Raw genomic sequence first — 12,406 nt, forward strand, 5'->3', positions numbered from 1 at the left:
ATTCTTCACAGTCAGGTAGATTCTAGACCAAGCAAAAATCTTCGGGGGAGGCACCAGTCTTTGGTTAATTATCAAAGAGATAGGACAGTCTTAGGAGAACTTATTTTCATAGGAGATGATGTCAAGGTTGAAAAGTGCTTTGGTGAATCCAGGCATTTGGAGAGTTCATCATAGCTGTGTCTCTTATGGCATCAGGACTCCCTCTCTCTCCCATGAGCCTTCCTCCAGTTGCTCCCTTGCTCGGATTGGTATTGTCCTCCAAGGTCTAGACGCAGTGCATTTTGAACTCTTGTTATTGGCCCCATCTACCTATTCAAATGTATTGGTCCAGCAATGTGGTACATTTTGCAGTTTCTCAAATAGACCCAAATGTCTTCCACAGATCTTTGCCAGGGCCACTTCCTCTGCCCCAAATCTGCTTCTTCCTCCTCCCTTTGCAAGACTCAGCTGCACCATCACCTCATGGGAAATGCCTTTCTGCCACCTGTCAGTCCCCACTGGTCTGTTACATGTTCCAATCTTGTCTACTGTATACCAGGAGCTGTATCTCCTGAATGTTTATGGGATTAACAAAAGGAAGTTAGGGCATTATTGTGAAGCTTGGAGACTGGTTAGGAAGGAAGGCAGAACATTAAGAAAAAGGGAGGAGGGCAAGACAGATGTCCTATGGAGCAACAGAACGTAACGACATTAAATTCAGAAGGAGGAAGATGTGGATCTCGTTTGCCAGGTGTTTCCAGTGTATTTGGAGTTGGCGAGGCAAACCCAAGTGAGAACATTAAAGTTATAAATTATAGAACTATGATCAAGAATCGATGGGGTAAATATACAGTGGAGAAGCAATTAAAATGGGAGAGTGTTATTTTCTGTCCCTCCTGGAGACTGGGTGTCTTGCTCTTTTCTAGGCTCCATCTCTTGTTTAAGGAAAAGTAAAATTTATGCAAAACGTATGTTTACCTCTTCTCTGAAATTTCATCAACATGAAATGACACAGTGTCTTGGATTTGTTTCAAAATAATTTTGGGTTGGGGGATGGGAAGTGGGATGAAATGAGCCTGGCTAATCCTCCTGATTAGTCCATTATTGTTGACTCTGGATGACAGTTACACTGGGGCTTATTAAACTCTTCTACTTTTGTGTGTGTTTGAAATTATTCATCATAAAAAGTTCAACATTAATCTTCATCATGAACCATGAGTTCTTCTTCAGGGGAGGCCATTAAATATTAACTGAACCTTTCCACATGCCTTTGACAAGCGTAATACACAGATGCAGTGTGTCAGATATTTAACAAGGTACAAGATATTAAATTGTGATAAACGTAACTTACCCCATGCTCCCTGCTTCCCATTCAACCTGAATACAGCTTTTCCTAGACCCTGACTCAATTCAGGAATGTTTTATTTTGGGGGAGCTGGCGAGGGTCATCAATGGCCTTACCACTGAAAAAGGGAACATCTTTCTCCTTTCAATGGATAACAATTGAGGGTCACTTATATATTAAATATCCATCAAATGTGAGAACATGTATCAGGGCCATGCTATATCCCCTTTCTTATTTCCAAATATGTGAAATGGATCATAGTACCTACCTTGGGGGAGTTTTGGAGGAGTAAATGAGTTAGCACACAAAATGACCAAAGACTTTAGGAAGTTGAGCAACCAGTAAGTTTTACCATCTGCGTTAGCGCTAGCATTAGCATTAGTGTTAGTAGTGTTGGTATAACTCTTGGATTGCTAAAATGATATTTTTAGCTGGAAGTGGTCAAGATGAACGGATAAAGGAGAAGGATTTATGGAAGAAGTGAACCTTGCCTTGATGGAGAGGCAGTTTATTTTTAGATAGAGGAAGAAGCATGATTTTCTGAATAGAAGAAGAGGAGAAAAGACAAAAGAGTTAGGAATGAGCATGGGGAGTGCAGGGGACAGTGAGATGGCAGTTGTGTGTAAAGCAGGGCGTGTGGGATGGAGGAGGGGGAGTGAGGCAGGACTGGAGTGTGGGTACAAAGAACAGGGCAGTGAAGTTTAGACTTGAAGCAGGAGGCAGTGTGGAGCCAGGGGAGTGGTCTGGTCCAGGGAGGGGTGAGATGAAAGCATATTTCAGGAGGATTAGGCTGGCAGGAAGCATGAGATATCTTGGTTTTGGGCAGGTTCAGACCAACGATTGACAAGAAGTCCCTAAGGAACTGTGGTATTCTGAGGTTTGGCCCAGTTTTGAGCTCCCAGCCACAGTTGTGCCACCTCCTTGGGAAAACTGCAGTTTTCTAGGGGACCCAGTGGTGTTTCTCTGGGTCTCATCCCACCACTAGTTCTGCTTCTATGCTGTCTGCTCACCTGACATCTCCAGGCAATGCCACCCCAAGCAGCCTGGGATTTTCAGAGGCAGCTTCCAGAACCTGCCTCTTCTGGCTTTCCTCCCCTGCAGAGAGGATAAAATGCATTGCTCAATTTTGCCAGGGGCCTCTGTAGTCATAGGGCCATGTCTGACCTTGGCTTCTCTTTGGCTTACCTTGTATGCTCCTCTCCTCCTGGAGAGCCCTTTCCCCTACCTGTTCATACCTTGAACTCATTTAAACCTTCTACACTCCCCTTTGACTCCTTCTTGTGAAACTTCTGAGGAGGAATTCTGTTTCCAGGCCCAGGAGCAAGATTTGGAAAGACAGCATGTGCTGCCAGGCCCAGGAAGGAAAGTTAATGAGAGGGTGAGTATTCTTACTCTGACTTTCTTTCACTGCTAGTATTTTATAGGTAACAAGGAAAGCTCCGGGCATTTATGCCCCACCCCCAAGTAGACTGGGAGCAGGGCCAGAACTGCAGTTCTTGCTCAGACACCTCATGGCTCACACTCGGCACCATCTCCAGGAACTACTACTCCATTTGGGCAATGGTAACTTGGGCTTCTTGCTCTGTAAATCCTTTCAAGCTCCAGTCTTCCAGGGTTCCCTGAGAAACATCCCAGTCCTAGTGCATTGACTTGGGTGCAATCCTGGGTCTAACCAGGGCTGTAGCTGTTCTGAGAGGGAAAATGAAATAAATAACCACGGAGGAATCACTCTTGCAAATAATTCATGCTCACAGGTATGCACACCTATACATACAAACTCTGACTATGTCCCACTCTCTACAGAGTGATTTACTCCCCTACTTCCAACAGTACTGAGAATTGAAACCAGAGGTGCTCTACCCCTGAGTTAGATCCCCAGCTCTTTTTAAAATGTTTGTTTTGAGACAGGATCTTACTAAGTTGCCAAGGCTAGCCTTGAGCTTGTGATCCTCCTGCCTCAGCCTCCCAAGTTGTGAAGATTACAGTCACGAGTCCCTGCACCCAGCTTGATTTACACTTGCCTCAAGAAGCTTCAGTGAATGTATCACCTATAGCCTTACTAGAATCCTCCCTCACCCTGTTAAAGCCCTTGGTGGAGACAAAGCTAAGGGAGAATTCACACTTAATATGTTCATGTGGTCCAGAGTCACACCAGCAACTGGTCTTCCCACTCTCCCTCATTTCCTTGAATTATCAGACTCCCTTCTCTGCTATTCTGTCCCCAAAACAGTCAACAGGTAGGTGATAGATATCCAGGGTGCTCGGAGCCCTGCCATGATCTCCTGTGCTGTCCCAGAGAGGCACAGGCCAGGACTTTGGCTTGAAGGAAGATTTTATTCTAGTTAGGGAAGACAGGTAACCAACCCTACAGTACATGGTAACTACCAGTGAGCAGACAGTCAGTGTCATAGGAATCTTCAGGAAGCTGAGGAACTAACAAATTTAGGGAAGATTTCCAAAGGAGATGCCTGCAAGAGAGATAAAAAGAATTGGGGGAAGTTTTGGGCACACAGAGCGGACATGAGTGGTTTCCCAAGGAATGAGTTAATGCATGTGAGGAAGAAGAGGTCCATGATAAGCCTGGATTTGCCTGTTTGAGGAAGAATTTCATGGGTGGTAGGAGATGATGTTGGAGAGAGAGAAGGAGGAGGCATCTGGGGACAAGTAGAACAGCCAGCACTTGGAAAGGAAAATACAGGGAGTGTGTGTAGCTGCTGTAGTTCTAAAGGACGGTCAGTCAATTATTGCAGTTGGACTATGAATTAATACCATCATGGAATCCTAAAAGAACCTGAAGAAAATGAGCATCCTCAAGAGGTCAGTTTGCTTTATTCAGGCAACATCCTCCTTAGAGTTGAAGTTTTTCTTTCTTTATTACTAGTCTACACACAACAGTTGCTTCAACATATGCTTTGCAGACTTTAAGCATGCGTTTCCTGTGGGCAGGAATATTAGGTATGTGCAAGTGTATGTGTGTTTATGAGAGAAAGAACACATTGGGGAGGCAGGGCAGAAGGATTAGTGTAGTTTCTTGCTATTGGTGCCCAATTAAATTTAACATTTAATAAAAGCTGCTGTCCTGAAAAAAGAAGAGAGCATATGTTAATCAGCTATTTATCACTATGACCAAAATACCTGACAAGAACAATTTAGAGGAGAAACTATTTATTTGGGGTTCATGGATTCAGAGGGTCAATCCGTGGTCAGTCTACTCTGTTGGTCTGAACCTGAGATGAGGCAGAATATCATGGTGGAAGATGTGATGGAGAAAATCTGTTCACCTTATGGCAACCAGGAGGGGGAGAGGAAGGGGGGGCTGGAGAGAGAGAGAGAGAGAGAGAGAGAGAGAGAGAGAGAGAGAGAGAGAGAGAGAGAGAGAGAGAGAGAGAGAGAGAAGTAAGCCAGGGGCAAATTATAGTCTCCAAGGGCTAATTCTCAGTGACCCCCTTTCTCCAGCCATGCCTCACCTGCCCATAGTTATTGCCCAGTAACCTATTCAAATAATTAACCCACCAAAGTTACAGCTCTCATCATCTAATCATTTCCCCTCTGAGTCTTCCACCATTGCCTAGCACATAAGCCTTTTGGGGACACCTCATGTTCCAATCAGAGCACAGCTGCACTGGAAACACCATGCGTTCCCTTTTTTGTTTGGTGGACTCTTCCACCAACTAAGTCAGTGCCATCAAGTCACCTTGGTGGTAACAGAACGCTGGCCAAATGAGAGAGTAGCTTGGAAATCAATTTCCTTAGCTGGGCACAGTAGCACATACCTGTAATCCCAGTGACTCAGGAGGCTGAGGTAGGAGGATTGTAAGTTCAAAGCCAGTTTCAGCAACTTAGTAAGACCATTTCAAAATAAAAAATAAATCAGCTGGGGATGTGGCTTAGTGGTTAAGCACCCCTAGGTTTAACCCCACTCTTCCTGCAAAAAAAAAGAAATCAATTTCCTTGAGGCACAGGCTTTTTCTTGCCCTTGAGTTCTGCGGTTCTTCCTAGTCTGTGAATTCATTAACTCTGCTCTCAACAATATCCTTAACCCTGGGTAGTGGCTTTACAAATTCAGGGATCTTCTGAGTTGAAGTAGTTCCATGTTAAACTGTCACTGCTACTAAAAGAGTAGACACAAAATTCTCCCAAGTTTGGCCCATCACCGCCAAGGTTAGTATTGAATAGAAAGTGACAGGTACCATTTTCTCAAGGAGCCAACCTTTCATCCCTGTTAAACCAATTAATCAAGCAAATACTAACTGAATGTCTTTTATGCCATTCAGTATTATGAGGCCACTTCCCCTCCTCTGATATCCAGGAATTCTAAGTCTGACTTCAGCTTATTGCCCTTACTCCAGAATCACTTGGTTTCTCTGAACTACATTCATGTGCTTCTTCCTCTGAAAGCTAGAGAAATATCTGATCTCTAAGCACTCATGGAGCAAGCAGAGAACTTAAATGACTGAGTCAGTAAAAGAAACTAATTCAGTTATTAAGCTGTCTTATAACTTTAGACCATATGGAATTTTTTCTTTTATTTGAAAGATATAGTTCACACTTAGAGAAAGGAATGGCATAAAGTATCAGTCACCTGAATACCCAATGTCCTGTTTCATCAGAAATTAACATTTTGACAGTTGCTTCATGATTTTCTCTTCTTTTTTTCTCTTTTCTTTTTGCTTTTCTTTCTTTCTCTTGTTTGGTGCCAGGGCTTGAACCTAGGGCCTTGCGCAACCTAGGCAAGTGCTGTACCACTAAGCTGCATCCCCAAACTCAGAATTTGTTTTCTCAAAGAAGAAGATCTTTGTACGTTAGTCCCAATTCTATTATGCGATGTAGAGATGAGTTGATTACCTCTGTGCCTGGTGTTTAAAATGTGAAGAAGGGTGAGGCCAGGCTAGGGAGGAAGTGACAAAAGTTTCAGATTCTGTTACAGCATAGTTGTGAAATATGCTTAAGAGAAAGTTTAAAATAGTTTAGACTGAAGCTTATCAAGTATACTAAATAAAAGTTTAAGTGAATCTTATTTTTTCCAGCTACAAAAAGTTTCTGGAAGTCTTTCAATCTACAACACAATAAATTCATCTATCATTTATATTGTTGCCCCTACCCTCTTTAAATCAGCCATACCCAAATGATCATCACTGAGAATTTAAGAATATGACTTATTCATTTGGTTTCATTCCTTATAAATCTCAAAGTTCAATCTCACTTTTCTAGTTTGGCCTGGTTTAATCAGTCTCTAGACTGCTCTCTGGAAGGAGAAAGATGTGTGAGTAGTTAACTCAGCTTCATTAATGAGTTGCTACGTGAGGACTCTGAGTTTCAAAGAGTTTCACTTGAATCAAAAACTTGGTTTATAGAGTATTCTTTCACTTATATTGAATGAAACAATCTAATAATGATTTATAGAATTTAGAAAAGGTAAAGCATGTGAAAATACTTGAACAAGTTAAAGATAACTCTAAAAAAGCTGGGTGTGGTGGCACATGCCTGTAATCCCAGAGACTTGGGAGGGTGAGGCAAGAGGATCACAAGTTCAAGGTCAGTCTGGGCAAGGTTATGAGGATCTGATCCCTGCCCCTACCCCCAAAGACTAGAAAATTCCAAGATTTTCCATACTGGTTATACATACTATTAAAGGGTTGGGGATATAGCTCAGTGGCACAGTACTTGTCAAACATGGGTGAGACCCTGAGTTTGATTCCTGGTATGGTTAAAAAAAAGGTACTATAAAAAAGTCATTGTCTTTAAGGACCAATATCATGCCAGAAATGCTATATGCTTAAATCAGTTTAGGGTAGAACAGTCACTTGAGTTCAGTTTGGATGACGACAGTGACAATGAACTTAGCTGGGAATTAGGAGAGGTTCAAAGATGACGAATCATTAGCTAGTTCATCATCATGATCAAATTGTGTAGTCAGGGAGGCAGACAGGTGTGTACAGCTAAATGGACCTCAAAATAGCAAGAGCAAGGGCTATAGCAATCATATGAAGGAAATGCCATGTGATCAGTGAGAGGTGAAGAGTTTGCTAATTCATCAAAGATTTATGTGGCAAGTAGTGAACAGTCCATTTTAACTGCCAGGAATTCAAAAGAGTTCAAGACATGACGGTATATATTTTTTTATTTTTCTACTGCTGAATCCAATGGACCCTCTACTTCTTCTCTTACTTGACCTCTTGGCGGCATTGACACTGTGGTCCATTCTCACCCTCTTATACAATTTCATACCTTAACTGCTGTAACAGCTTGGCTTTCTCCTTCCTTTTATCTCTGATCTCCTTTCCGTTCCCTTTATCTGTCAATTCCTTCTTACCCCAAATATTTATGAATGCTTTTTTCTCTGTTTCAATAACAGACCTCTACCCACACTTTATGTGAATAATTCCTATTTAACCTTCAGACATCATCTCAATTATTACTTTCCTCAGGAAGATTACCCAGTCTTCCTACTCCCCAAGCCTTGCCCTACCCAGTCAGGAGCCCCTAGATGGATGCACACAGTGCCTGGCTAGTTCCTGAATTGGTACCGAATATACTTCATTGGCAGTGCTTATATCACGTAATTCTAAATACATGTCGTGTTCACCACCATATTCCCAGCTAAAAGTACAGAGTTGGGTTAATATGGAACAACTTCATAAATATTTCTTGAATGAATAAATGAATAAATATCTTCTTCAGGCAGCAAGAAACCTGGCTTGGCTAAGAAGAGCTCATATAGGGGATGAAGGGGAAAAAAAGGCTTAAGAGATAATCTTGGCTTTTCAGTTAAAAAGTTTAGATCCATTCTCTAGGTAAAGTTGACATTTAGAAGGGGTCTGAGACAGAGATCCACATGTTCTAAGACTAGCAATTTCTTCATTATGTGGTGTGGTATGAACCATCAGTGAGGCTAGTTGGAGTGCTTTGATCTAGCGCTGGTGAGGGCAGACCCAGAGCAACTGTAAGCAGGGAGCAATGGTGATGGATTGGAGGCCATGGTAATCAAAGGGCTGTTGGGGGATAATGGAGGAGAGGCAAGTGCTGAAAGAACTCTGGGCATTCTCTTTTAGATCATCACCATTCACTGGAAGAAAGAGAGCAGAGGGAGAGCCAGGTTTAGGAGGAAGAGAGTCCATTTCTTGCTAAAGCTTGAGCTGGCAGGATATTTTGGAGACACAGCAAAGAGTCATTTGGGAATTTTAGCCCGTAATTGAGAAACTGAGTAAGAGGGGTAGACTTGAGAGACATTTGAAAAGAGGTAATGGTTAAATATGAAGGAGATCGGGTAGAATAGAGAAAGAAGGAAGAGTTAAAGGAACTTAGAGAAATCCCCCTTTTAGCTGCATGTGATGGTGCACACCTGTAATCACAGTGATTAGGAAGGCTTAGGCAGGAGGATCACAAATTCCAGGACAACTTCAGCAATTTAGTGAGGCCCTCAGCAAGTTAGACTCTGTCTCAAAATCAAAAATAAAAAGTCTGGGGATGTGGCTCAGTGGTTAAGTGCCCCTAGGTTTCAAACCTGGTTACCAAAAAAAGAAAGAAAGTAGCAAATAAAGAGATAAATACCGTCTTTTATGGGTTTGGTGTATAGCTCAGTGATAGAACGTTTGTATAGCCTGTGCAAGGCCTTTGGTTCCATCCCTAGCACCAAAAAGAAAAAATGAATCCCACCGTTCAGATGAGTGCACACAAAGTCCAAAGAACAAATGAAGAATTTTTTCAAGAAGGAAAACGTAGTCACACTCAAATATTGTTTTGGCTATAGTCTTCAAGAAAGGTAACTTGAAAGTTGATAGACAGCAGTGGCAAAAATGGAGAAAGAGTGACGTGGCATGGATTTCCAGGGAGGAGACTGTTGAGTTTAAGAGGTGGAAGGAAAAGCACGGATGATCTGGGGTGGAGGACAATGAGACCATGTTCCCCTTCTTCACTTTGAGGTTCAGGAGAAATGAGGAAGGAAGCTGGCTATGCCCTAGAGAGTTAAAAGCTAAGAGAATGTTAGGTTTTCAGGCGTTGAAGGAAGTGGAAGGGAAGGAAAAGGTGAAAGTGTTCAGGGGAAGGTCCAAAGTACAAGGAATTGACTTGCAATGGAATGAGAGTTCTCAAGGTTCCAGTGGAAAGATTGAGCCATTCAGTAAGTTTTCATTGTGTCAAGTCAGCCCAACACACGTCATCAGCTATATCTATGGCAGATATGTAAATTAGAGGTTAGGTCACTTTATCACATTTATCCTGGTTCCTAAAGATAAGCATTGACTAGTCGTTATCATTCCATTGTTCTGATTTTGGTTCGTTCTGAGAACTGTTCTCCTATTAGTGTCTTTAAATGGACTCATGTTTTGTATGTTCATTCTAAACAATGCCCACAAAATTACTAGTTTATACAATTTATATTTAAATGTTGTCAATTAAATGCACAACTTAAAATACAAAAGGTTTGTATAGGTCGAGGGTAACTGACGTCAGAATCCGAATCTTATCTCCAATACTACCTCTGTGACCTTGGGGAATTTTCTAATCTCTCAGAGTCTCAGTTTTCTCTTAGGTAAAATGAGGACATTGTTGGATACTTCAGCCATGATGTCTTTTCCCGCCCCCAAACTTTTAAATATCTCTAACTATCTTGTAATGTAACTTTCACTTGTTGAATTCCACTTTAAATTTTCATTCAAGGGAAATTACTTAGCACTCATTTTGTGCCAGTCCCTGAAAGTACATGATGTTCAAGACCCGGAATCCACAGCCTGCCTTAGAAGGTAGTGACAGGCATTTGACCACTGCAGCATACATTGTCATTAGTGTAAACTCCAGAGAGCAGGTCTGATCATAGGGAAATCCTGCCAGATGTTGTGACTCTTGAATTCAGGCTCAAAGAATGAGTCGGAGTTATCCACATAGACATGGAGCATAGAATTTGAGTCAAGGGAGCAGAAAAGTAATGGAAGGCCCTGAGTTTGAGGGCACAGTGCACTCATAAATCTCTAATCAGTTACCAGTGGCTGGAGCATAGGACAGGGATAAAGATCAGAGCAGGAGACTTTGGATTATGAGGATTCTTACAGGCCATATCAGAAGCATAGATGAGTGCTGGCGATACAGCCCATCAAGTAGAGTGTCTGTCTCGCATGCTCCAGACCCGGGTTCGAATCCCCAGCACTCTTAGATTGTGGAAATAAACAGAAGCATAGATGATACCCATGGTATGGGGGTAGAGGCACAGGCTTTAGAACTTTATTTATGGGGCTCAAATCCTCCTTCTACTACTTATTAGTTGGTATTCTTGGGTAAGGAACATCATAAACTGTATTTTAGCTTCCTCATCTGTAGCATGGAGATAATATTAACACTTGTATATAAAATAGTTGAAACAATGCCCAGCACATAGTAAGTGCTACAAAATGATGATTATTGGTGGTGAAAGGTCACTGAAGGATAAAATTAAGGCAGTAGCATGGTCAGATTTGAGTCTTAGGAAAATGATAAGAGGAGTATAAGAGATGAACTAGAGGACCAGGGAAACTGAAGTTAAAAAACTGCTGGGAGGGAATTACAGTCATTCCACAGCAGAGTAACGAGAGTGTTAGAGATGCCCATGGAGGAGGAAGAAGAAAAAAAATCAATTAAGAAGGAGCCCTTGTAAGTCTTGAAAGGTCATCAGATGGAAGACAGGATTGGGGTAAAGGAGAAAGAGGAGTTAACACCCACTGTACTATTTTTATTATTACTATTTTTTTTATTTTTTACAGACTGCATTTTGATTCATTGTACACAAATGGGGTGCATCTTTTCATTTCTGTGGTTGTACACGATGTAGATTCATACCATTTGTGTAGTCATACATGTATGTAGGGTAATGATGTCTGTCTCATTCCACCATTTTCATACCCCCTCCCTCTCATTTCCTTCTACATAATCTAAAGATCCTCCATTCTTCTCTCACCCCCACCCCCACCCCCATTCCCATTATATATCATCATCTACTTATCAGGGAAAACATTCGAACCTTTGGTTTTTTGGGACTGGTTTATTTTACTTAGCATGATATTCTCCAATTCCATCCATTTATCTGCAAATGCCATGATATTATTATTCTTTATTGCTGAATAATATTTCATTGTGTATATATACCACAGTTCCTTTATCTTTTCATCTGTTGAAGGGTATCTAGGTTGGTTCCACAATCTAGCTATTGTGAATTGAGCTGCTATAAAATTGATGTGACTGTGTTACCGTAGTATGCTAATTTTAAGTCCTTTGGGTATAAAACGAGGAGTGGGATAACTGGCTCAAAAGGTGGGTCCATTCCAAGTTTTCTTAGGATTCTCCACACTGCATACCAGAGTGGCTGCACCAATTTTCAACTCCACCAGCAATGTAAAAGTGTGTGCCTTTTTCCCCACATCCATGCCAACATCTATTATTGTTTGTGTTCTTGATATTAGCCATTTTAACTGGAGTAAGATAAAATCTTAGAGTTGTTTTAATTTGCATTTCTCTAAATACTAGAGATGCTGAACCATTTTTCATATATTTATTAATCACCTGTATATTGTGAGCACATGGGTTTGGAGTCAGGTGGTCCTGGGGGACAATCTCATATTTATTCAATTAGCCATGGAACCTTTTCTAAGTATTTGATCAGGCTGAGGCTTATGCCTTCCTCTCTAAAATGGAGAGTTGTGAGAAGTGAAATATGGTCCACTAGGGAATGTGCCCCGGTGGTGCCTGACCTTTACACAGGAGGCACTCATTGAATTGGAGTGATGGTGTTAGTTGGGTCTGAATATGAATATGCTAAATTCCAGGTGCTGGGGAACATCCCTGTGGATAAAATATCTCTTCAAATAGAAAAGGTGTCTAGTTTTGTGCCTTGCAGCACTTATTGAGTTATACCTGCAACACAGAAGCCATGAGGAGGTCCTGATCTTGATTTGCTGTGTCCCTTAGAGCCCAGGGCTATTGCCTCATTCAACACCAGAGCTTACCTCGATTCACTGATGAGTGAGAAGCCACTTAGATTTGGACAAGTGGAGGCTGGAAAGGGTCAGGAAGAGGAGAGAAGGACCAGTACTCTGAAGACTGATAATGTAGTAAATA

The sequence above is a fragment of the Sciurus vulgaris genome, assembly GCF_902686455.1.
Source record: "Sciurus vulgaris genome assembly, chromosome: 7".
In the NCBI taxonomy this organism is placed as follows: Eukaryota; Metazoa; Chordata; class Mammalia; order Rodentia; family Sciuridae; genus Sciurus; species Sciurus vulgaris.